Source organism: Mobula birostris, chromosome 7 (genome assembly GCF_030028105.1).
Source record: "Mobula birostris isolate sMobBir1 chromosome 7, sMobBir1.hap1, whole genome shotgun sequence".
In the NCBI taxonomy this organism is placed as follows: domain Eukaryota; kingdom Metazoa; phylum Chordata; class Chondrichthyes; order Myliobatiformes; family Myliobatidae; genus Mobula; species Mobula birostris.
In genome coordinates, this window is record NC_092376.1 from 140,884,724 (window position 1) to 140,907,819 (window position 23,096).

Genomic DNA, 23,096 nt, shown 5'->3' on the forward strand with positions numbered 1-23,096 from the left:
AGGTTGTACAAAAGTCTGAAGCACTTGTATCCAGAAATGCCAAGCGGGTGAAGCATTTTTACTTCCAAAAGTCATCAGAGAAGCTAGTCATCAGTTGATTTAACTTCACATAATATTATGGAAAGTCCTGATTACATTGGAAAGCCCATGGTTCCATCAGCATCAAGCAGTAATGTTGATTACTTGTGCTCCAGAAATAGCCATGCTTTCAGCTATATGTACAGCAGAAACACAAAGAATGGAGAATTTCCGGAAGTAATTTGCCCACTACCAACAGGACAAATCCAACCTGGCTAATTGCTACCTCTCACCATAATTTATCTGTAGACTAATAGAAAGGATCACTAAAAATGGTATAAAGGGGTACTTAAAATGGGCATCAGTAGACCAGTTCTTATGTTCTCCCATTGCTGCTGGGCTTCTGACCTCATTACAGATCTAACCCAAGCATGCTGCACTTTGAATAATTAGAATAACATCAAAAGATCATTTGATTTCATTGTAGCATCAAGAGGCCCAAGCAAAATTAAGTCAGTGGGAATCACAGGAATACCATCTGGGTGAATAATACCTATTAATTGATTAACATTTGTTTATTTTTATTATTTATTCTCTGTCTCGCTATCCCTCTCTACCTCCCGGTCCACTGGGTCTATGCTGCCCAATTATACCCATGTGACCAATTAACCTACTAACCCAATCATCTTTGGAATGTGGGAGAAAACCAGAGGACCCAGAGGAAACCTATGTGGTCACGGGGAGACCATACAAGCTACTTGCAGATAGTGCTGGGAATGTAGAGTAAAAATGTTTGCAATTATTAAGGTCAATTATTTCTTCTCAGTCCCAGGACCCTTGGAGGAATTTCAGGGCTATGTCATTTAGATTCAACTATCTTTAGAAGGCACAGCAGTGACTTGTTTGGCATTTTCCCATTTAAAAAGTGACCCGTTCAGAGAATGTTTGCTGATTGCATGGTGTTCAGTTCAATGTGTAGAACGCCATACTCACATAATATTATAGGATGATTGGCCAACTTGACCAATTGGGGTGATATAACATGTACCATTCACACTGGGCAAGTGACTAGCAATGACCATCTTGAACAAGAGAAAATCTAAACATCTTTTCTTGATATTCCAGAACTGGCTGTGCCTTTAGCCATGATTTTTCCAATGCATCTGTAGCGCTCAGTATGTACTTTAACTGAGGGTTATGAAAGAATAATTGCCCATTTTCTTTACATCAGTATCCTGGATTTTACCATTCAGTAGAAACCTGGTCTGGTATGCATTATGACAATAGGAGCATGTTAGAGGCTTTATACTCTATGGCTTGACTTTCCTAAAGTTTTTCCTCCTCATACAACATAAGCGTCCAGAGCAAAATAAGACCAAAAGACATCGGAGAAGAGCTAGGTCATTCAGCCTATCAGCCTGTTCTGCCATTCTATCATGACCTATTTATTATCCCTCTCAATCCCATTCTCCTGCCTTCTCCCCATAACCTTTGGTGCTCTTACTAATCAAGAACCTATCAACTTTTGTTTTAAATATACCCAATAATTTAGCCTCCACAACCATCTGTGGCATGAATTCCACAGATTCATCACACTCTCCTTCTCTATTTTCAAGGGACGACCTTCTATTCTGAGACTGTACCCTCTATCTAGGAATTTCAATATTCAATAGGTTTCAATAAGATTCCGCCCCCCCCCCCCAATTCTTCTGAAATCCAGAGCCACCAAATACTCCTCATACATTAACTTCTGGACCCTGCCCAAATTGGGGCCCAAAACTGCTCATAATACTTCAAATGCTGCTGTGTCTTATTTTGTTCTCCTTTAAAATTGTGAACTGGATATGACATTAAACGAATCTTGAATCTTGAATTTTGCATGAGAGATTGCTCCTTCAAACTGAGTTTGGTCTCATCATGGCAGTAGAGGAGGCCATGGACAGACATGTTGGTAAGGAATTGGAAAGTTGAATTGAAATAGGTGACCACCAGGAGATCCTGCTTTTTGCGGTAGATGGAATAAAGATACTTGCTGAAGCAGTCCCCCGATATTTGTCGGGCATCCCCGATGTAGAGGAGGTTGCACCAATGCAATAGATGAACTCAACAGACTCGAAAGCGGAGTGCATCTCTCTTGGAAGAACTGTTTGGGGCCCTGAGTAGTGGTGAGGGGGGAAGTATAGGGGCAGGATTAGCACTTGTTACGGTCACAGGGAATTTTTCTGTTGTTTCTAATTTCATCAACCATCCATTTTCCCTTGTGCTGTAGAATGTGCAGAAGGCATCTGAGAGATACACCATGTCACATATCTGAATTTCTGTTTTCTGCCCAAACATATTTATCTAGTTTCTTAAATTATTCTAAATAAGCTATTTCTTCAAAGGAAGATACCAGTATTGGAGGTCAACCCGCCCTGGTCTTCTGCCTGCTCTAGACCTTTTCTTTGCCAACTGCTGATGGGATATTAACCATCTAGACTTCAATAATTCAACCTCACTCCTTCCAAACACTTGGCTCTCCACTCCTTCCACACTAATCCTAACCTCACCATCAAACTCGCAGATAAGGGAGGTGCAGTAGTAGTTTAGCGTACTGACTTCTACCTTGCTGAGGCCCAGCACCAACTCTCAGACACCTTACTTACCCCTCGAACTGGACCCCACTAAGGAACACCAGGCCATTGTCTCCCACACCATCACCAACCTTATTAACTCTGGGGATCTCCCATCCACCGCCACCAACCTTATAGTTCCTGTACCATGCACTTCCCGTTTCTACCTCCTACCCAAAATCCACAAACCCGCTTGTCCAGGTAGACCCATTGTTTTAGCTTGTTCCTGCCCCACTGAACTCATATCAGCATACCTCGACTCTTGTTTTTTCCCCTCCTGGTTCAGTACCTTCCTACCTACATCCTTGACACCTCACACGCTCTTGATCTCTTCAAGGATTTCAGGTTCCCTAGCCCCCATCATCTTATTTTCACTATGGATGTCCAGTCCCTATACACCTCCATCCCCCACCTGGAAGGCCTCAAAGCTCTCCGATTTTTTTTCTGGACACCAGACCTAACCAGTTCCCCTCCACGACCACTTTCCTCTGCCTAGCAGAAATTGTCCTCACTTTCAATTTCTCCTTTGGCTCCTCCCACTTCCTTCAAACAAAAGAGGCAGCCATGGGCATTCACATGGGTCCCAGTTATGCCTGCCTGTTTGTCGGCTATGTGTAACAGTTTATGTTCCAAGCCTATATTGGTGACTGTTCTGCACTTTTCCTTTGCTACATCGACAATTGCAATTAGTGCTGCTTCCTGCACCCATGCTGAACTCATTGATTTCATCCACTTTGCCTCCAACTTCCACCATGCCCTCAAATTCACTGGGCCCATTTCTGACACCTCCCTTCCCTTTCTCGATTTCACTGTCTCTATCTCCGGAGGCAGCTTATTCACCGATGTCTATTACAAACCTATGGACCCTCACAGCTACCTGGACTATACCTTGTTCCACCCTACCACTTGTAAAAACGCCATCCCCTTCTCTCAGTTCCTCTGACTCCACTGCATCTTTTCTCAGGATAAGACTTTTCACTCTAGAACAAAGGAGATGTCCTCCTTTTTCAAAGAAAGGGGCTTCCCTCTTTCCACCACCAATGCTGCCCTCAACCGCGTCTCTTCCATTTCATGCATGTCTGCTCTTACCCCATCCTCCTGCCACCCTACCAGAGATAGGGTTCCTCTTGTCCTCACCTACCACTCCACCAGCCTCCGTGTCCGTCATATAATTCTCCGAAATTTCCGCCACCTCCAATGGAATCCCACCACCAAGCACATCTTTCCCTCCCACCCACTTTCTGCTTTCCACAGGGATCGCAACTTAAGCGACCCCCTTGTCCATTCATCCCTTCCCACTGATCTCCCTCCTGGCATTTATCCTTGCAAGCAGAACAAGTGCTACACCTGCCCCTACACCTCCCTCACTACCATTCAGAGCCCTAAACATCGCATCACCTGTGAGTCTGTTGGGGTCATATACTGTGTTTGGTGCTTGCGGTGTGGCCTCCTGTATATCGGCGAGACTTGACGTAGATTGGGAGACTGCTTCGCTGAGCACTACGCTCCATCCACCAGAAAAAGCAGGATATCCAGTGGCCATCCATTATAATTCCACTTCCCATTCCGATTCCAAAATGTCCGTCCATGGTCTCCAAAACTGTCACGATGAGGCCACACTGCTCCAACCCCCCCACCCCTTTTTCTTCCATTGCCTTCTGTCTCTTGTACTAATCAACTTCCTAGCTCGTTACTTCATCCCTCCCCTTGCAATTTTCATCTGTCACCTAGTGTTTCTCTCTCCCCTCCTCCACCCCCCCCACCTTTTAAATCTGCTCCTAGCTTTTTTTTCCCAGTTCTGCCGAGGGTTTTCAGCCCAAAGCGTCAACTGTACTCTTTCCCATAGATGCTGCCTGGCCTGCTGAGTTCCTCCAGCATTTCATTTGTGTTGCTTGGAGATCATGATGCTTCATTTTAAAAAGATGTTAAAACACTTCTTACTGATTTAGTACATGGTGGGAAAGCCCAGCAAGAGTGATATAAATTGCTGAGGCAGAAAGTTTAAAATTTATTTCATTCCTTTCCTGATGCCTAGATGTATAACAGACCATAAAGAGAATCCGCTCACTCTTGTGAAATAGATGTTTTGTTTTCCCCAATTTTGGAGCTCACGTTTTAATGACTTAGTGTATTTTTATATAAATATTCTTACTTTGCTCCTGTGCTGCTGAAAATGTTCAAACGTTTCTTCAAGATTCTGCAGAATTTATGAAAAGGAGCCCTAGCAGTTTTATCTGAAGATCCTCAGAGATTTTTTTGTGTGAAAATGAAACTGGTTCACTATATTGAGCAGCATATCCAAGCCACAGAACACTTCTGCAGTCTCTTCCCTGAAGAACACCAACAGTACATTTTTTTCTCAGACTGAAATGTATCAAGGGCTTGGGGTCAGTCTTCTGTGGTCCTCAATGAAGAACACAAGAGAAAAAGAAAAAACTACTTTGATGTTAGTTGGAACTGTAGTCTTGTTCACACTGCCTAAAGGAAGCCCTACTAAACTACTTCATCAGTCAACCATAGAGAATCAAAAACAGAAAACCCCACAATATAAATAGCATCATTAGATTCAGGACTGACTATTGAGTTAGGTGAAAAGTAATTCTAAAATATTGTTATTTAGTCATACATTAAAGAAACAAGATTTGACTTAGTTTTGAGTTGTCAGCCAAAATATAGTACATTTCCCTCCCCCCCCCTTTTCATTTGGAAGATTCTAAAGATATGTCTCCATAATACACTGAGTCAAATCATTTCATGATAGATGATTTTGAAGAAGGGCGATATTCATCCATGAACTTTCCAGACCAATGTCTTTGGCTTTGGATCTGTTTCAGTGAAACAATTCCAAATAAAATGATGGATTCCAGAGGACACAGAGAACTTGTAATGTTGTGTGTAGTCCATATATTTTGACTGAGCTGAGATGACTTAAGTCAGAGACCTACCTGGATTCATGAGTGTTAGTTGGGGAAACTGTAGATCCAAGGTTAGTAGTCCTCTTGATGACACTTTTCTGATCAAGGTTGGAGCAACAATGGAAGACTTGATAGCAGATGTTGCAGCATTATGCAGTACCAGGGATGCCTCCAGCATCTGTTGAGGTAACTGCAATACCAAGTATTACCAGGGTTTTGAGGCAAATACTGGAAAGACATTTGTGTTTGGAAAGTCTTGATACTTCATACGAGGCAATTTTCAACTTGATTTCATTGGTTTGAAACAGTCGATGGTACAACCAATTACAGTTTCCTCTAGTGTTAGATGAATCTCTCTGACCTGGAGTGTTTGTGCTTCATTTTAGGTTTGGACTGAAGACAGACGCCTGGTGTGTTCAGGTGCGTCCTGCAAAAACTTCTTGTGTCCACAACAGAATGTGCAATATTTGAAGCCTGGTCTATGAATGTAGTGGAGTACTTTTAATTGGAAAAAAAACAACACAAAAACAGAGGATCCAAAACTTCACAAGTTGGAATAATCAGATTCCAAGGCAGAAAAGATTTAGAACTGTTCGTACTGAGAAAGTAAAACCTTCCAACTGAAAAGGAAAAGAAAACTGAAAATTTGAAAATGGAATAACATGTAACTTTATAATACAAAATTCTTGGACAAATTGTCCCGCTTTCCATTGTAAAATGACAATATAAACTATTGCCTGATAAATTGAAAAATACATAATTTTCCAGTGCCATGCATTTCATTGCAAAATGTGCAATTTTGCAGCCCTTCAAAACTTTATTAAGATATTGCTTACTGTAAATATTCCATATAACATGATAAAGGAACAGAATCAATTGTTTTAATAAGCATAAGTGTGAAAAATTTGGGCAAAGCAACAAGTAGTTTTTAAAAAACATCCTTATGCTTTTCAAAATGGAGTAATGAAAAATTGCTTGGATATCTCATTGCTTTCTCGTGTACTAATTGTATCTCTTTCATAATGAGGACCCTCTGATTGATCTGTAAACACCAACAAACCTGTCTTTTATTTTACATAAGATGTGCACCACCATTAGTTAGGTTGGATTCATTTTTATTTTCCTCTGCTATCAGTAAATGAATAACTTTACTTTTAGGTTGCCATATTTACAGTTTTTGAATCCTGGTTGTATATTAAGTCCGTCGATGGCAGGAAACCTGTAAGGGAGTTTTTTTAAGTGGAAAAGCCATTGCAGCTTATCAGTTCCACGCTCTCGATCTCAGAAGTCCAGGGCCAGTGGTACGAACAAATGTCACAAACTGGGGCCTTCCTTGGTTGCAGTGGATGACTATGACGCCTTCTGTGCCTTGTCATGCCCTTTGCTCTCCATGGAACATTGCAGTACCACTTCCCTGGCTGTTGGATCTCACTGTAGATCTCATCTGTCCAATCCACTGGAGCTGACATCAGGTGCTAGGACAGGCATGTCCCTATTTCACTGGCGTATGAGGCCACCGGCTAGCCTCACCTGATTTAGTCTGCCTGTCAAAGCGGTGTACCCGGGTGTGGCCTCTGTTGCATGCAAATGACTACTTGGAGCAGAGATGAGAGCAGAGCATCTCGTGGGGACTAAAGGTGAGTGAGCTGCTCCAGAATGGCCTTGACAAGCCCCTTCACCAGAGCTGCTACCCCCTCCCTGGAAACCCAATAGACCCCATTTACAACTTTTAGAAGATTACTGCAATTGCATTTGAGACTGCAGGTGTACTGGAAAAATCAAGTTGATAGTGGACCCCAAGAAAAGGAATTTGTGGAATGTCTTTGAGATAGCTTTTTAGACCAACTCAGTTCAAGTTCAAGTTTAATTTTCATTCATTCCTGCATGAATACAGCTAAATGAAAAAGTGTTACTCCAGGGCCAAGGTGCCAAACAGCACCAACAGTCACACTCAGCAAATATAGCACATATAAGATATCAGTAAAATAAAGTCACATAAAAAAATAGTCCAAGATTCTGAGTCTATGAATGTTGCAGCAGTCTGCAGTTGAATACAATAAGCTTGTGGCTTATGGTAGAGCCCAGCAGAGAACAAGCAATTCTTGGTTTAATTTTATATAATGAGGCAAACTTGATTACGGAGTTTAAGGAGAATGAACCATTAGGAGGCATTGACCATAATATGATATAATTCATCCTGCAGTTCAAAAGTGAGATGCTGGGATCAGATATAACAGTACTACAGAGGAATGGGGGAGGAGCAGGTCAGAATTGCTTGGAAGTGGACTCTATAGGGAAAGGCAGTGGAGCAGCATTGGCAGGAGTATCTGGAAGCAGCTCAGGAGACATAGTAAAATTCCATCCGTAAGAAGCAACAGCATCCGAAGGGGAGGATGAGATGACCATAGCTGACAAGGGAAGTCAAGAGCAGCATAAAAACAAAAGAGAAGGCATACAATATGACAAAGATTAGTGAGAAGTCAGAGAATTTGGAAACCTTTTGAAGCCAAGAGAAGACAACTAAGAAACAATAAAGGGAGGAAGAAGATAAAATGTGAGGGTAAACAAGAGAGAACCTGCAGATGCTGGAAATCTGAGCAACTCAGCAGGCCAGGCAGAATGGAAAAGAGGCTGATTTTTGGCTCATCTCAGGCTGAAACGTCAACTGTACTCTTTTCCATAGATGCTGCCTGGCCTGCTGAGTTCCTCCAGCATCTTGAAATATGAGAGGAAACTAGGCAATATTATTAAAGAAAATTGCAACAGTTTTTTTTTTAGGTACGTAAGGGCTAGGAGCAAAGGAAGAGTGGACATTGGACCACTGGAAAATGAGCAATGGAGAACAAAGAAACAGGAGGACTGAATAGGTCTTTGCATCAGTCTTCACAGTGAAAGACATGAGTAACATGCCAGAAGTTCAGGAAAGTTAGGGTGGTAGAGGTGAGTGTAGAGGCAAAAAAACTAGAAAAGAGTGGGGATAAAGAGGTCCTTTTCAGGAGTTCCACAGGGATCAGTATTGGGACAACAACTTTTCACTTTATATCAGTGATCTGAATAAAGTTACTGGGCATTGTTGCCAAGTTTGCAGGCAATATCAAAATAGGCAGAGAAACAGATGAGTTGCGGAGGAAGGGAGTCTGCTTGGACACGTTTGGGAAGTGGGCAAAGAAGTGGCAGATGGAATACAGCGTAGGAAAGTGTGGGGTTATATACTTCAGTAGGAAGAATAATGACATAGACTATTTTCTAAGTGGAGATAGAATTTAGAAATCAGATGTGCCAAGGGACTTCTGAGTCCCAATTCGGGATTCCCTTAGGGTTCACTTGGAGATTGGGTTGGCAGGAAGGAAGACGAATGCAATATTAGCATTCATTTCGAGAGGATCAGAATATAAAAGTAAGGATATACTGCTGTGGCTTTGTAAGACATTGGTGAAACAATATTTAGGACAAGGAAAGATGTGCTCAAGAGGATCCGGAGAAGTTCATAGAAAAACCTGGGAATGAAAGACTTATGAGGAACATTTGATTGCTCTGGGCTGGTGTATAATGGAGTTCAGAAAAATGAGGGATTTTGTTGAAACCCACAATATTGAAAGGCCTAGGTAGAGTGGATGTGGAGAGGATGCTTTCATTAGTAGGGGTGTAGGATATGAGGCACTGCCTCAGAATAAGGGAATGTCCTTTTAGAACTAAGATGAAAGGGAATTTCTTCATCCAGAAAGTAGTGTATCTGCAGAATTCATAGCTACTTGACGCATGTGGAGGCCAAGTCATTAGGAGTATTGGATTGATAAGTTCTTGATTGGTAAGAGGGTTAATATTTATGGGGAGTATGCAGGAGAATGGAATTGACATATATATTTTAGAAATCAGCCTTGATTGAATTGCAGAGCAGACTCAATGGGCCGGATGGCATAATTCTTCACTTGTATCTTGCATCTATAGGCTTATTTAGATAGTACATGGATAGGAAAGGAACAGAGGGACGTGGACCAAACACAGGCTAATGGGACCAGCAAAGACAACTACCTGGGTCAGCATGTACAGTTTGCAAAGGATGTGTTTCTCTAAACTCAATGGTATTTTGTTAGAGACTAACTAAATTTCTCAGCTCCTGGAGTTCGTCCGACTGCTTAAGATAGTTGGCTACCTTTAATTTGATGTATTACTAGACATAATGTATTTTAACATTGGCAGCAGAATGTTTAAAAAAGCGTTGTGTCACAAGCTTGCAGAGCTATCAAACCTTTGGTATTTCTTTTCATTTGTTCCTCCTATGGATGTTGGCTTTATGCTGAAGTATACTACTATCATTGCCAGATGTTTTAAAATTTTCTCTAAACTCACTCAAGATTCATGCGAAAGTTTTGATATTGTTTCTGAAAACTATTCAAGTACATTGGATATCATAGCTGAGCCCAATTAAGTTCTCACCCAACAGCATCCATTTTGCATTTTCAGTATAGATGCAAAATGTTTGTGAAGAATAGGAATAACAGCTAATTTTCCCACAATAACATATCTCACTATTAAATGCATTTTGCAACCCATCATTAACATCAATCACCCTAGGGTACAAAATTCATAAGATTCCCTAATCTCGTAGTGAAAAAATCCCTCTTCAATTCAGTCAAAAATGGCTGATGCTTTATCCCGTGATGATATCCCCAGGATCTGTGGTCCCCAGCCTGAGGAAACAGCCTCTTAGTATTTATCCTGCTAGTCCTTCACATGATCTTTTTCAGCTGCTGTTCTAAACTCTAGAAATTATAGCTTAATTCTTCTTGATCTCATCTCAGTGCAAAGCACTTCTTCAATCCATCACCTGAAATTGTTTCATTTTCTCTGAGGCTTTCTGGAGTGCAAAGAGCAAATCTGCACATGGAATTTGCAACCAAAATCCTATACATCTGCAGTAAATTTGTAACCCAGCCCACTTCCTATAAATCTCATTATATCATTTGGATTCCTAATAGCTCACCATATCCGCATTTCAGTGTTCCATGGAAAACTTCAGTCTTCCAGAACAGCAATGTCTGATAGCATTTCAGCATTTAAGCATATTTACCATGTGAATAACTGCAACTTTCCAATGTTATAGCCACTGCCTTTGCATCCTCCTCAAAGCTTGCTCTCCCACTAACCTTTCTCATGTTAGAAAAGTTGCTTTGTTATTAATTTAGCCAGTAAATAACTGAGGCTTGTGCAGTGCAGTAATTACTGTGCCAAGGCACTGGTAACACTTACCAAACTGAAAATGACAAGTTTATTCTAACTTTGTCCTTTATTCCTCTATAAACACCAGTATAGTTTCCCATTTTCATAAGCTGTTACTTTGGGTATAACTTCTATGTGGCCACTATTTAAAAACACAATTTTGCTATTTCCACTAATTCCTGTTTATCTGCATTGTTAATTAAATCACATTTTTAAACATTTTCCTTTGAAACCATGTTCAGGCAGACAAATCATGAATTTGGATATGCCCTAATATGACTCTTTTTTTAAAAAAAAACAAACACACCTTTTGATTTCCTACAACAATTGTCAAGACTAACTGATCCCCATTTTTTTCTCTTCCTTCCCTCATCCTTGAACAGCAGTTTACATTTGTGCAATATACACAAAGTTTTGGAGGAACTCGGGTCAGGCAGTATCTATGGAGAGGAATAGAGAGAGATTGGCACTTCAAGCTGAGACCCTTCATCAGGACTGGAAAGGAAGTGGAAAGAAGCCAGATAAGATCAGTGGTGGGAGGGGAAGTAGTACAAGCTGGCAGATGATGGGTGAGACCAGGTGAGTAGGATGGAGAGTTGGTGGGGAAGGGGTTATGAAGAAAATGGAAAATGATAGATGGAAGACGTAAAGGGCTAAAAAAGGAGGAATCTGATAGGGAAGGACAGTGAAGGATGGAGGGTGGCACCAGAGGAAGGTGATGTGCAGGGGAGGAAAAGGGCTGAAAAGAGAATCAGAATGGGGAATGGAAAAAGAGAGAAAGGGGAGAGTGGAGATATTACCAGAAGTTAGAGAAATTGATGGTCTTGCCATCAGGTTGGAGGTTCCCCAAACAGAATATGAGGTGTTGTTCTTCCAATTTGAATGTGGCCTCATCATAGCAATAGAAGAGGCCATGGACCAAATATCAGAATGGGAAGTAGAATTAATGCATGGTCACTAGGAAATACTGCCTTTTTTTGGTGGACGAAGACTGTTTAGACTCTGGTAATGAGGGAAGAGATGTAGGGGCAGGTATAGCACTTGTCCTACTTGAAGGAATAAGTGGCAGGAGGACGGGGTGAGGGCAGATGTGTGGGAAATGGAAGAGATGCTGGTGAGGGTAGCATCAATCTCTTTCTGGCTTCTTTGCCCTTCCTTTCCAGTCCTGATAAGGGTCTCAGCCCAAAACGTCGACTGTTTATCATCCTTCATATATGTTATCTGACTTGCTGAGTTTCTCCAGCACTTTGTGTTGCTCAAGATTTCCAGCATCTCCGGTATCTCTTGTGTAAGTAAGTGTTACATTTGTTATGTTTTAATGCCCTGTTTCTGCAGCCATCTCATTTCAAACTCTTGGATCTGAATTCCAGGGGATGTATTAAGTCCAATGAATGCTCCAGTAGTTTCTCTTAATAACATTAATTGCTTCTAATTACTTCATTTAAAGCATTGTTTCACTGCCATTTCTGGCAGAGTGGTTGTATTTTTTGAAGACATATTAAATATTTGCTTGATGTCTCAGCCACAGCTCTATTCTGCTCTGTAGTTTATTCTCCTCTCACCCTCCAATACCCCACATTTTCTGTTGATGCTCTTCCTTTACACAGTATACCCTTTTTCTTTTGTTTACAACTTGGTTTTATTATTTCAAGCTGCTCTACCTTCATTGCAATTTCCTTTTTTTAAAGTCAGGCTTTTAAAAATCCAACACAGCATGACTTGTATGCCCTAATCCTCGGTTTTATACTCCTGGTGATGTTGTACAGTATTAGATTAAAAAGAGATTTACAACTCCATTGATGGCCACAGATCATTTTTTTCATTAGGAATTTTATTTCTTATGGTGAAGTATATTCACTGAGGATAATAACATATTTCTTTAAAAGTCTGTTATTTCTTATCTGTTGTCATCCTTTTAAATCTACTTTCCCAACTTGTGTTAGCCGACTGATTCTTCAGAGTTGTACAATTGGCTATCAGTTTAAAAACCATCATTACATTTTTGATGCAAGTACATTACTCTCAAAACGAATCTGTCAAATAAGATCATAATAATAAAGAGCTCTTTATTGTAAGATTTTCTTTAACTTTCTTTAATCATATAAGATGATATTTAACATTCCTTGGTTAGTTCCACTATCTTTTCAGAAAATTGTCTGAAATGTTGCCAAAGACCCAAATTGAAATCAACATATTTTGGACAAATGTGGGGCAAAGAAAATACCCCTCTGTTACTCCCTTGTTCCATAGAGCTTATTCATTTATCTATTTATTGAGATACAATGTGGAGTAGGCCCTTCTGACCTTTTGAGCTATGCTGCCCAGCAACCCGCAATTTAACCCTGGCCTAATCACAGGACAATTTACAATGACCAGTTAACCCTGCAAACTGGTATGTTTTTGGACTGTGGGAGGAAACCGGAACACATGGAGAGAACCTATGCAGTTACAGGGAGAACATACAAATTCCTTACAGACAGTGATGAGTATTGAACATGAGTCGTTGGTACTGTGAGGTGTTGTGCAAACTACTGCGCTGCTGTTCCGGCCTTCCCAGAGCTTTGGTTATTTAATATCGTGGAAAGTACCATGTAAGTGTACCAAAATTCCATGTATAAGATGTGTATTTCAATGCAGGTTAAATGAATACTCCCTCAGTTTGTCTGTAAAGATGTAATGTGAAATACAGTTTTAGCAATGGACTGGACTGATGGATATGGAAAATGTGGTCCAGATTAACATGCAACTATTTAACTGAAATTGCTTGATCCTGCTGCTGGATCCCCCCAGAACGAAGTGTTTTGTGATTTAGAGCAAATCATTGCTCAATTTATTGAATGCAAAAATTTTAAAAACATTTCAAACATTGAGTGTCGGAGTATCCATAAAACTGGGTGGCTTTGATATTAATTTTAAATATTTGAAGCATTAATTTAAGATTAGCTAGAATTACCTCATTATTTTAAAGAAAGACGCAGAGGCCATTACTTTCCATTTCATAGTTCAGAGCCTTGTAATGTCTATTTTCCATTATGTTGAATCTGATCTGATTAGCCAGCTCACTCTTGTTACCATTGTTGTTGCCATTTTTAAATTTAGGACCCTAGATTTGGATTGAACTATTGCACTTTCCATTTTAGGAAGGATTCTATACATCTTCCCTAAAAGGCACTGCAAAACGGGATTAATTAACACGTTCTCATTGTGCAGGATTCGATCTGTTCTCTTGCTAGATCCTTGATGTATCGTTTTTAAATCGTCCTTTACATACGCCAGAAATTCATCTTCCGTAGGATTATTTTGAATTTACTTTGACCTGTCTATATGTATGTTAAAGTCATCCATGATTATCTTCGAGTATCCTTATTACATCCAACTCTACTGTTCATTTTGACTGTCAAACCTCTAGAAACTTGCATTGACTTGAAAGCTGTACAGGTTCGTCAAGATGATTCCTCAGAATACAAGGTTAAATTATGAAGTCAGTTGTATCTCATGAGAGATGAGTTGTATTCCCTGGAATTTGGAAGATTGAATGGTGATGAAAAATAAGCTAATTAATATAGTTATTTGAATCAATAAGGAGAGCTCACTTCCTCTGATGCTAGAATCCAGAACAATGAGGTATTAGATCATAGAATAGTTAGGGAAGAATCCAGAAATTGCAGTTTTCTTGTAAAGGGTACTGAAAACTTGAAAATTGTTTTGTGACTTCTCCATTTGTGAGAAGGGAGTCATTTTGGATGTTTTTGGACTAAAGCTAATAGATGTTTTCTAGGTAAAGAATACTAATGGGTTATGGAACAACCAATATGAATTTGAGTTCTAGATCAATTCTGACCTAACTTGAATTGTTGAAAAGGTTCGAAGGGCTAAGTGAATTCCTGTTCCTTTGCAAGTGCTGACTGATGATTTTAAAAGTTGATCATACTGTATATAATAGAGAAATTGCACACACTTGTTAATTAATGATTTAAAGAATATATTGTGCTTAAACAAAATGTAATTCTGATTTGGTTTCTCTTTAAGCTTGAACCGACATATGCTGATTACCCTTGCAGTGCATTACTTTTGTTTTGTCTTTGCAATGTGCTCGACAATTTACTCATTAAGTAAAAATTGATCTGTTTTTAAAGAAACAAAATTAATTTCAAGTCATTATTTCAAGGTTCAAGGCGCACTTATTATCAAAGTATGAATGCAGTATACAACTCTGAGATTGAATAACTTTATATGCAGTTTTGACCTATTTAAAACTATTCATTTGTTCAACACTCCATAAAAGTATGTAAGTTAACTTGATAAATGTACCAAATTTAAGCTGTCAAATTTAATGCTATGTCCTTTAAGCTAAGTGTTGTTCAGTCATGATGCAAAAGAGTAAGAGTATTTATTGGTGGCAGTCTTTTGGGGGCTGTGAATAATATAAGATGGCAGCATTTTCTTCTTAAAAAATGGACTTTTGTAACTTATGTTTTGTTTTTTATGGAAATATAATCAATAAATAATATTTTAACAGTCTTTAAGTAATAAATAACCTTATAGCAAAGGCATGAGGACTTTGGGTGGTTGAAGGATTTGATAAACTTACTTCTATTTTGTTTCAACAAACTCTTGTGTTTTTTTTTTAAACTTTAGTAGGTCAGCTACTCACTTTACATTCTATGATGAACAAAATGATCAAAGTAAAATTCACTATCCTACAAAGAAAAGCAAAAAATTTAGTTCAGATACTCTAAAGCAGAGGACAGAAATAGCCAAAAGCATGGTGACTGATGTTTGAGTGAATAAGTTCAGGAAAGTGTCAGAATTAGTGAAATACATGCCTGGAGAGCTGAAGGTGGTTATCAAGAAAGAGAGAATTAAAACAATAAAATTTTAAGATTTGGGATATTGAAATGGGAGATTGTGTAGGGTGAACAGGACTTGGAGTGATTCTAAAAATAAGCAGGGACATTTTTATGAAGGTCAAATTTACAAGGAGTAGAAAATGGAAGGCCAACCAAGACAACACGAGAAAACATGATAAGCAAGGAAAATGATCATTGAAACCATTTATGGAAGAGATGAAAGACAGGCATAACCAAATAGGGGGAGGTTTAGATCTGGTGGGTGAAGTATGCAGATTAACCAGGAGGAAGAGAGGGTAAAATGGGAGGAGCAGAGGTGGATCAGAACTGGGTGGGGGGGGTAGAAGAAAAACACTGGAGGTGAGGGATATCTTAACTTGGATAGAATATGAAGTGGTGTTCTAGTTTGCATTTGCCAGTGAAGAAAGTTGAAACTGGACAAGTTGGTGGAGGAGCTGCACATGCATCTTTGCCTCATCTGGAAGTGCTGTTTCAGTTCTTGGGTAGCGTTGGTGAGAGAGGTGGAGAAGGGATCCTTACAGTTTCAGGTGAAATTGCCTGGGCTGAAATAAAGTTTGATGGGGACGAATTAGTAAACCAAAAAAGGATGGAGAGAGTTGCCCCTGTGAAAGGTAAAACAGGGTGAGAAGAGGAAGGTGTGGCTAGTAGTTGGATCCAGTTTCAGCTAGTAAAAATGTTTGCTATATACAGAAGCTTGTAGAATGAAAGATGAGGACGAGGGGAAGTCTTGTCTCTTTTGGAGGGAGTGGGTGAGTGTACAAGTATGGGGAACAGAGAGAATTACAGAGAGGGATCTATCAACAAAGCGGAAGTGAAGCCATGTTTCCTGAGAGAGGTGGACATTTCAGATGTCCTGGAACGGAAGGCCTCATCCTGAGAGCAGATATGGTGGAGACAGAGAAACTGGGAGAAATGGGACAGAATACTGCATCTACAGCTGAAACTAATAAAACAAGTGCATGACTAAAAACAAAATCAAGTTATCTTAAGTTGTATTGAGTCCAGAAGGCTGCAACATACACAGATGGAAGGTGAGGTGTCATTTGCCAAGCTTGCTTTGGCCCTCTTTATACCAGTGTAGGGAGAGCACAGACCAACAGGTAGTGTGGAAGTGAGATGAAGAATGAAAGTGACAGGCAACATGAACCTCAAGTCTTAACCAAATCATTAGAAAGAGCTGACATAGGGTTGGAAGGTGTTGAATCATTGTGGCTAGAGCTGCGGAACTGCAAGACTAAAAAGTCTCTGATCGGAGTGGACTCCCTAAACGGTAAGGATGTGGCCTACAAATTACAATGGGAGTCAGAAAATGCATGCCAAAAGGACAATGTTACATTAGTCATGGGGGGTTTCAATATGCAGGTAGATTGGGAAAATCAGGTTGGTGCTGGGTTACAGGGGGTGGAATTTCTAGAGTGCCCACAGGATGGCTTTTTAGAGCAGCTCATGGTTGAGCCCACTAGAGGATCAGTTATTCTGGATTGAGTGTTGTGCAATGAACCAGAATTGATTAGAGACCTTAAAGTTAAGAAAAAAGACCTTTAGAGGCAAGTGATCATAATATGATCAAATTCACCCTGAAATTTGAGAAGAAGCTGAAGTCAGATGTATAAGTATAACGGTGGAGTAAAGGGAATTTCAGAAGTATGAGGGAGGGCCTGGCCAGAATTGCTTGGAAAAGAACACTGGCAGGGATGACAGCAGAGCAGCAATAGTTGGAATTTCCTGAAGCAATTTGGAAGGCATATGATGTACCTTCTAAAGAGAAAGAAGTATTCTAAAGGAAAGATGACTCAACTGTGGCTAACAAGAGAAGTCGAAGCCAACATGAAAGCCAAAAACAGGGCATATAATAGAGCAAAAATTAGTGGGAAGTTAGAGGATTGGGAAGCTTTTAATACCCAACAGAAGGCAACTAAAAAGTCATTAAGAAGGCAAAGATGGAATACAAAAGTAAGCTAGCCAATAATATTAAAGAGGATATCAAAAGTTTCTTCAGATACATAAAGCATAAAACAGAGGCGAGAGTGGATATCGGACCACTGGAAAACGATGCTGGAGAGGTAGTAATGGGGGACAACAAAATAGCAGATGAAATACCAGCTATCAAGTCATGAAATGTGAGAAGCTACCGTAACTAGAGATATGGTTCTTGAGAAATTGAAAGGACTGAAGGTATATATGTCACTGGGAGAGATGGTATATATCCCAGGATTCTGAAAGATGGCTGAAGAGATTGTGGAGGCATTAGTAATGATCTTTAAAGGTTCACTAGATTTTGGAATGGTTCTGGAAGACTGGAAAATTGCAAATGTCACTCCACTCTTCAAGATGGGAGAGAGGCAGAAGAAAGGAAACTATAAGCCAGTTAGTCTGACCTCAGTGGTTGGGAAGATGTTGGAATTGATTATTAAGGATGAGGTCTCAGGGTAATTGGAGGCACATGATAAAAATAGGCCACAGTTAGCAAGGTTTCCTCAAGGGAAAATCTTGCCTGACACATCTGTTGGAATTCTTTGAAGATATAACAAGCAGGATAGACAAATGAGAATCAGTTGACGTTACGTACTTGGATTTTCAGAAAGTCTTTGACAAGGTGCCACACATGGGGCTGCTTAAGAAGCTACAAGCCCATGATATTGCAGGAAAGATTCTAGCATGGATAAAGCAGTGGCTGGTTGGCAGGAGGCAAAGAGTGGGAATAAAGGGAGCCTTTTCTGGCTGACTGCTGATGACTAATGGTTCTTCACAGGGGTCTGTGTTGGGATTGATTCTTTTTACATTATATGCCAATGATTTGGGTGATGGAATTGATGGCTTTGTTGCAAAGTTTTCAGATGAAATGAAGATAAGTGAAGGGGCAGGTATTTTTGAGGAAGTAGAAAGTCTATAGAAGGACAGACAGATTAGGAGAATGGTCAAAGAAATGGCAGATGGAATACAGTGTCAGGAAGTGTATGGTCATGTACTTTGGTAGAAGAAATGAAAGGGTTGACTGTTTTCTAAATGGAGAGAAAATACTAAAAACAGGTCCTTGTGCAGGTTAAGTCTGTGGTGAGGAAGGCAAATGCAATGTTAGCATTCATTTCAAGAGGACTGGAATATAAAAGCAAGGATGTAATGTTGAAACTTTACAGAGCATTGGTGAGGCTTCGCTTGGATATTGTAAGCAGTTTTGGGCCCCATTTCTTAGAAAGGATGCACTGAAGCTGGAGAGAGTTCAAAGGAGGTTCACAAAAATGATTTCAGGATTGAATGGCTTGTCATGTGAAGAATATTTGATTGCTCTGGGCCTGTATTCACTGGAATTGAGAAGAATAAGGGATGACTTCATTGAAACCTATCAAATAGTGAAAGATCTTGATAGAATGAATGTGGAGAGGATGTTCTCTATGGTGGGAGAGTCTTAGACCAGAGAACACAGCCTTAGAATAGAAGGATGTCCTTTTAGAACAGAGATGAAGAATTTCTTGAGCCAGGGAGTATGTGGAATTCTTTGCCACAGACAGCTGTGGAGGCCAAATCTTTATGTGTATTTAAGGCAGAGGTTGATAGATTCTTAATTAGTCAGGGCATGAAGGAATACGTGGAGAAGCCAGGTGATTGGGGCTGAGAGGAAGATTGGATCAGCCATGATGCAATGGCAGAGCAGAACTGTTGGGTCAAATGGCCTAATCCTGCTCCTACATCTTATGGTCTTATGATCTAACCAAATGCAATGCATTTGGTTTCTCCAAAATAGGACAGACCATATTGTGAAGGTCTTGTAGTAGATTGGAAGAAGTGTTAACTGAATCACTACTTCACCTGAAAGGACTGTTTGGGTCCTTTGATGATAGAGAGGAAAGAGCTGAAAGGATAAATATTTAATCTGTGGTTGCAAAATTAAGTGCTGTAAGAAGCTGAAGGTGGGTGGTAATTGATGGCAATGGGAAAGTGAACCAGGGAGTCACAAAGGTAGCAGTCTCTGTAAAACGCTGAAAGAGAGGGTAGGTGTGCCTGATGATGGAGGTTCTTTGAAGGTGCTAGAAATTGTGCTGAATGATCCGTTGAATGTGGGTTAAAAGCCAGGATCAGGCTCCTAAAAGCTTACGCCTGACCTTTGTGATAAAGAGGTCAGTTCGCTCGACCATGACTGCGCTACCTGCATAAAGTGGGTTTGATGACTATGTCTGAGTTGGATCTTAGCGAATGGAGCAGTGCAAGTCCAGGAAGTGATAGGTTCGAGCCCGAGAGAGGAGTGGGAAAATTCAAGATGGTTGATGTTAAACCGACAGTTAGCAAAAATTTTAAATTATTTTTATATTAATTTTCTGGTTAAACTGTAACCTACTCATAAACGAAAAAGGTAATTTCTTCACGCCCAGGATGTATGTCTACTTGCAGCTGTACCCAAATTATTGCCCTGAACCATATTATTTTGACGAACGCGAGAAAATTTGCAGATACTGGAAATCCAGGGAACACTCAAAATGCTGGAGGAACTCAGTAGGCCAGGCAGCATCTATGGAAAGGAGTAAACAGTCGACGTTTCGGGGCGAGACCCTTCAGCGGGACATCAGGACAATGCAAAACTATCATATTGTTTTGACATAAAGTCTGTCTGTTATTCATGCTGTTTGAATTTATTGGTGGTTTCTTGTTCCACCACTGGAAACGAAAAATATATGCACAGGTTTATGGAACTATGAACTGCCTCTAGGTGAAGTAGGATTAAAACGAAAGGAGTGCCAAGAATACCATTTACTTATCAATGCCAGAGTTTGGAATAACTTTTCACTCTCCGGGAATAAGTTAAACGAGATGTTGAGAAAATGCTATCACGGGAAAACAAATGACTACTGGTTTGATCATGAACTAAGGATTGGGGACACCTAAGAGAAATAATTATTTGGTAAGAGATCTGTGATCTGAATTAATTTAAAAAGATCGGTGGGAAATCTGCCAAACCGAATGCAGAGAGCAAAATAAGTATACACGGCTAAGAGACAAATGATCGAATTTAAAGGAGAAGTGTATATTATGAAAATGAATATATGTTAATACATTTTAAATTGTATAATGTAGATTCATGCTAATAGGTAAAAGTACTGTTTGGATTTTTGGAATGAAAATATCGTTAGATAAGTAAACGAAATCTAGTAGATGGGTTTATAGGAAAGTATCTCATGAAAAATTCGTTAGAAAGAAAAATCCAGTGACAATTCTAAAAGCAAATTCAGCAAATAACGCAGAGAAAATGTGTGATTCGAGAAATTGGTGGGTAGTTTATGTAGCGTTATAACTCCCGACTTATCCCCGTATATTAACGTGACTAGAAGCCCATTTGAAAACTATGGAAGTGAAGTAAATGGTGACTGTAGATCTGCCGGAAAGGTAGTGTCCGTTCTGGTTTAATTGATAGCATAGTCACGAGCATAAACAATAAATTTAGATTTAGTGCCTCCGCCCGAAACATCGACATTCATCTTTGTAGATGCTATCAGATCTACTAGTTCCTCCAGCATTTTGTATGCGTTGCCCTGGATTTCCAGGATCCGCAGCGTCTCTTGCATTAATAAACGTAGGGGTCTGCCATTCAGGCGAATATTGCCGACTCTGCCATTAAAGAAGATCAAAGCGTCTTACCTTGTATCCTCTGATTCAATTTGTAACGAAAATTTTGTCAGTTTTCGTTATTAATCTGAATGATTTCGACTCAGAAAGCCTCTTAGAAAATGTCAAAGTCACTGTCCTCCGAGTGAAGAATTTTCTTCCCATCTTTCAGTTGAATAGCGGTCTCCTTATCCCCACCTCAGATTCTAGCTAAGGGAAACAAAAACTCTGTATCTACCTACCGAACCCCTCGAGTATTCGTACAATGAAATACGATCCTTCGTATTTCTAAACTCCAAAAAGCACAGAGCCGGCTTGCTTGATCATTCTTCTCAAATCATTAATCCACCGTCCCAAGCAGCAATACGCCATCTACTTCAAATATATCCTCAAGGTAGTGAAATCAGGCCTGTTCAAAGTATTCCAGGTTAGTGTTGAACTGGCTTTGGCACAGGAAGCGCAACCTTTGAACGGGATCACCCAGCACTAATGATGAAACTTGAGAGTGGATAGTCGGGTGGTAATTGTTTTGGAGCAAAAAAAAGGAAAAATGTTTCGAGTAAAGAGATGGAAGAAATGGAGCAAATTACATGTATAGCTCCTCCAAAGTCCGAGTGCTAATAAAAAAGCTGTAAAAGGCAAATCACTTTTTGATTTAAATAACTTATTTATGTCGATTGGCTGTCTGGCGTCTGGGTCATTAATCGGAAAAGGCCAAGTGATTCCTTTTGTTCGTGTTTCCTCCTGAATGGATGATCTAATTAAGCAAGGAACAAATTAATTCATTTTGCAAAATGGATATTCGCTCCCGGACTTCTGGCTGCACCGGGTCCTTTTGCAGGCACCAATGGGAGCACCGTTGTCCAATTTAAATCGCTAATCATAGTCTACTTTAGTTTAACTACATTCTCTAGTTGTTGAAGAAAATGACTTAACAATACCGCATTTGTTTAAACGCTTTCTTCGTCATGGTGGCTAGGTTTTTGCACCGCACTTTGAAATGGCACTTCGCTGTCCTCGGTATATTGCTAAAAGCGATGACTCGCGCATTTACTTGACCTTGTCTTTCACTGAGTTCTGCCGATTACTCCGATCCTCTAAACTGAATGTAATCATAGCTTGTATCCCCTGAAAACTTGAAGTCCAGTATTTTTATCAGTGTTAAACCTTAATTCAGCCGTTAACAAATAATAGTAACTATTGAAGGAATGCACACAAGCAAAAGTGCAGTCGCATCTGGGAACCCTGATTAGCTACTGGTGTGGTGTGAGTAATGGACAATACTGATATGTGCCACACTTAGAATACAATACCAAGGGGATATTTGTGCAACCTAATTATAGACATTTATTAACCTTTGAGCAACCAATCAGCATCAATTCATCAGGCACATGAAATATAGTTTATAGCAAAAGAACTGAATTAATTACAGTTGGAACAAATTATATTGATGAGAGTTGATCAGGCTTTTAAAAATGTTGATGTTATACCGTTTATTCTTGGCCACTTGGTCATCCTCCAACTTAATCTTTCCACTAACATCATCTCTAAAGTTTACAGCCTCTTAACTCTTCTTTCCTGCTTTCAAAATGCTACCTAAAAAATACCTGCTGCTGACAAAGTATAGGTCATGCTCCTAATATCCCCTAATGTAGCTATTGTCAGGTTTTTACTTGATACTTATCCTGTTGAAAGTTAATTGTACTGTTTTATTAAATGGGTGTATAAATACAAGCTTATTAACTAAACAAAAGGATTAGGCGACTTCATTTTAAGGATCTAGAGCTAAGCAATTGTCATTTAGTTACCACTACTAGGAGGATGAGGAAAGATGCCTTTGTTCTAAGAGTTTTCACAATGACTGC

At 39.8% G+C, this 23,096-nt stretch overlaps 1 protein-coding gene across 6 annotated transcripts in view; it reads left to right on the plus strand.

Moving 5' to 3' along the window:
• Window positions 1-23,096, plus strand: part of LOC140200457 (transcriptional activator protein Pur-alpha-like) — a 163,670-nt gene that overhangs the window by 29,627 nt on the left and 110,947 nt on the right. Inside the window, exon 3 of one of the 6 annotated variants that reach the window (XR_011886629.1) lies at window positions 5,932-5,965. The exons of 4 other annotated variants lie outside the window; for them this stretch is intronic. The gene's annotated coding sequence lies outside the window, so the exon portion shown is untranslated. Of the gene's footprint in view, window positions 1-5,931; window positions 8,182-23,096 lie in introns of those variants that run through there. One more of the 6 variants, XR_011886626.1, reaches the window with a different exon arrangement.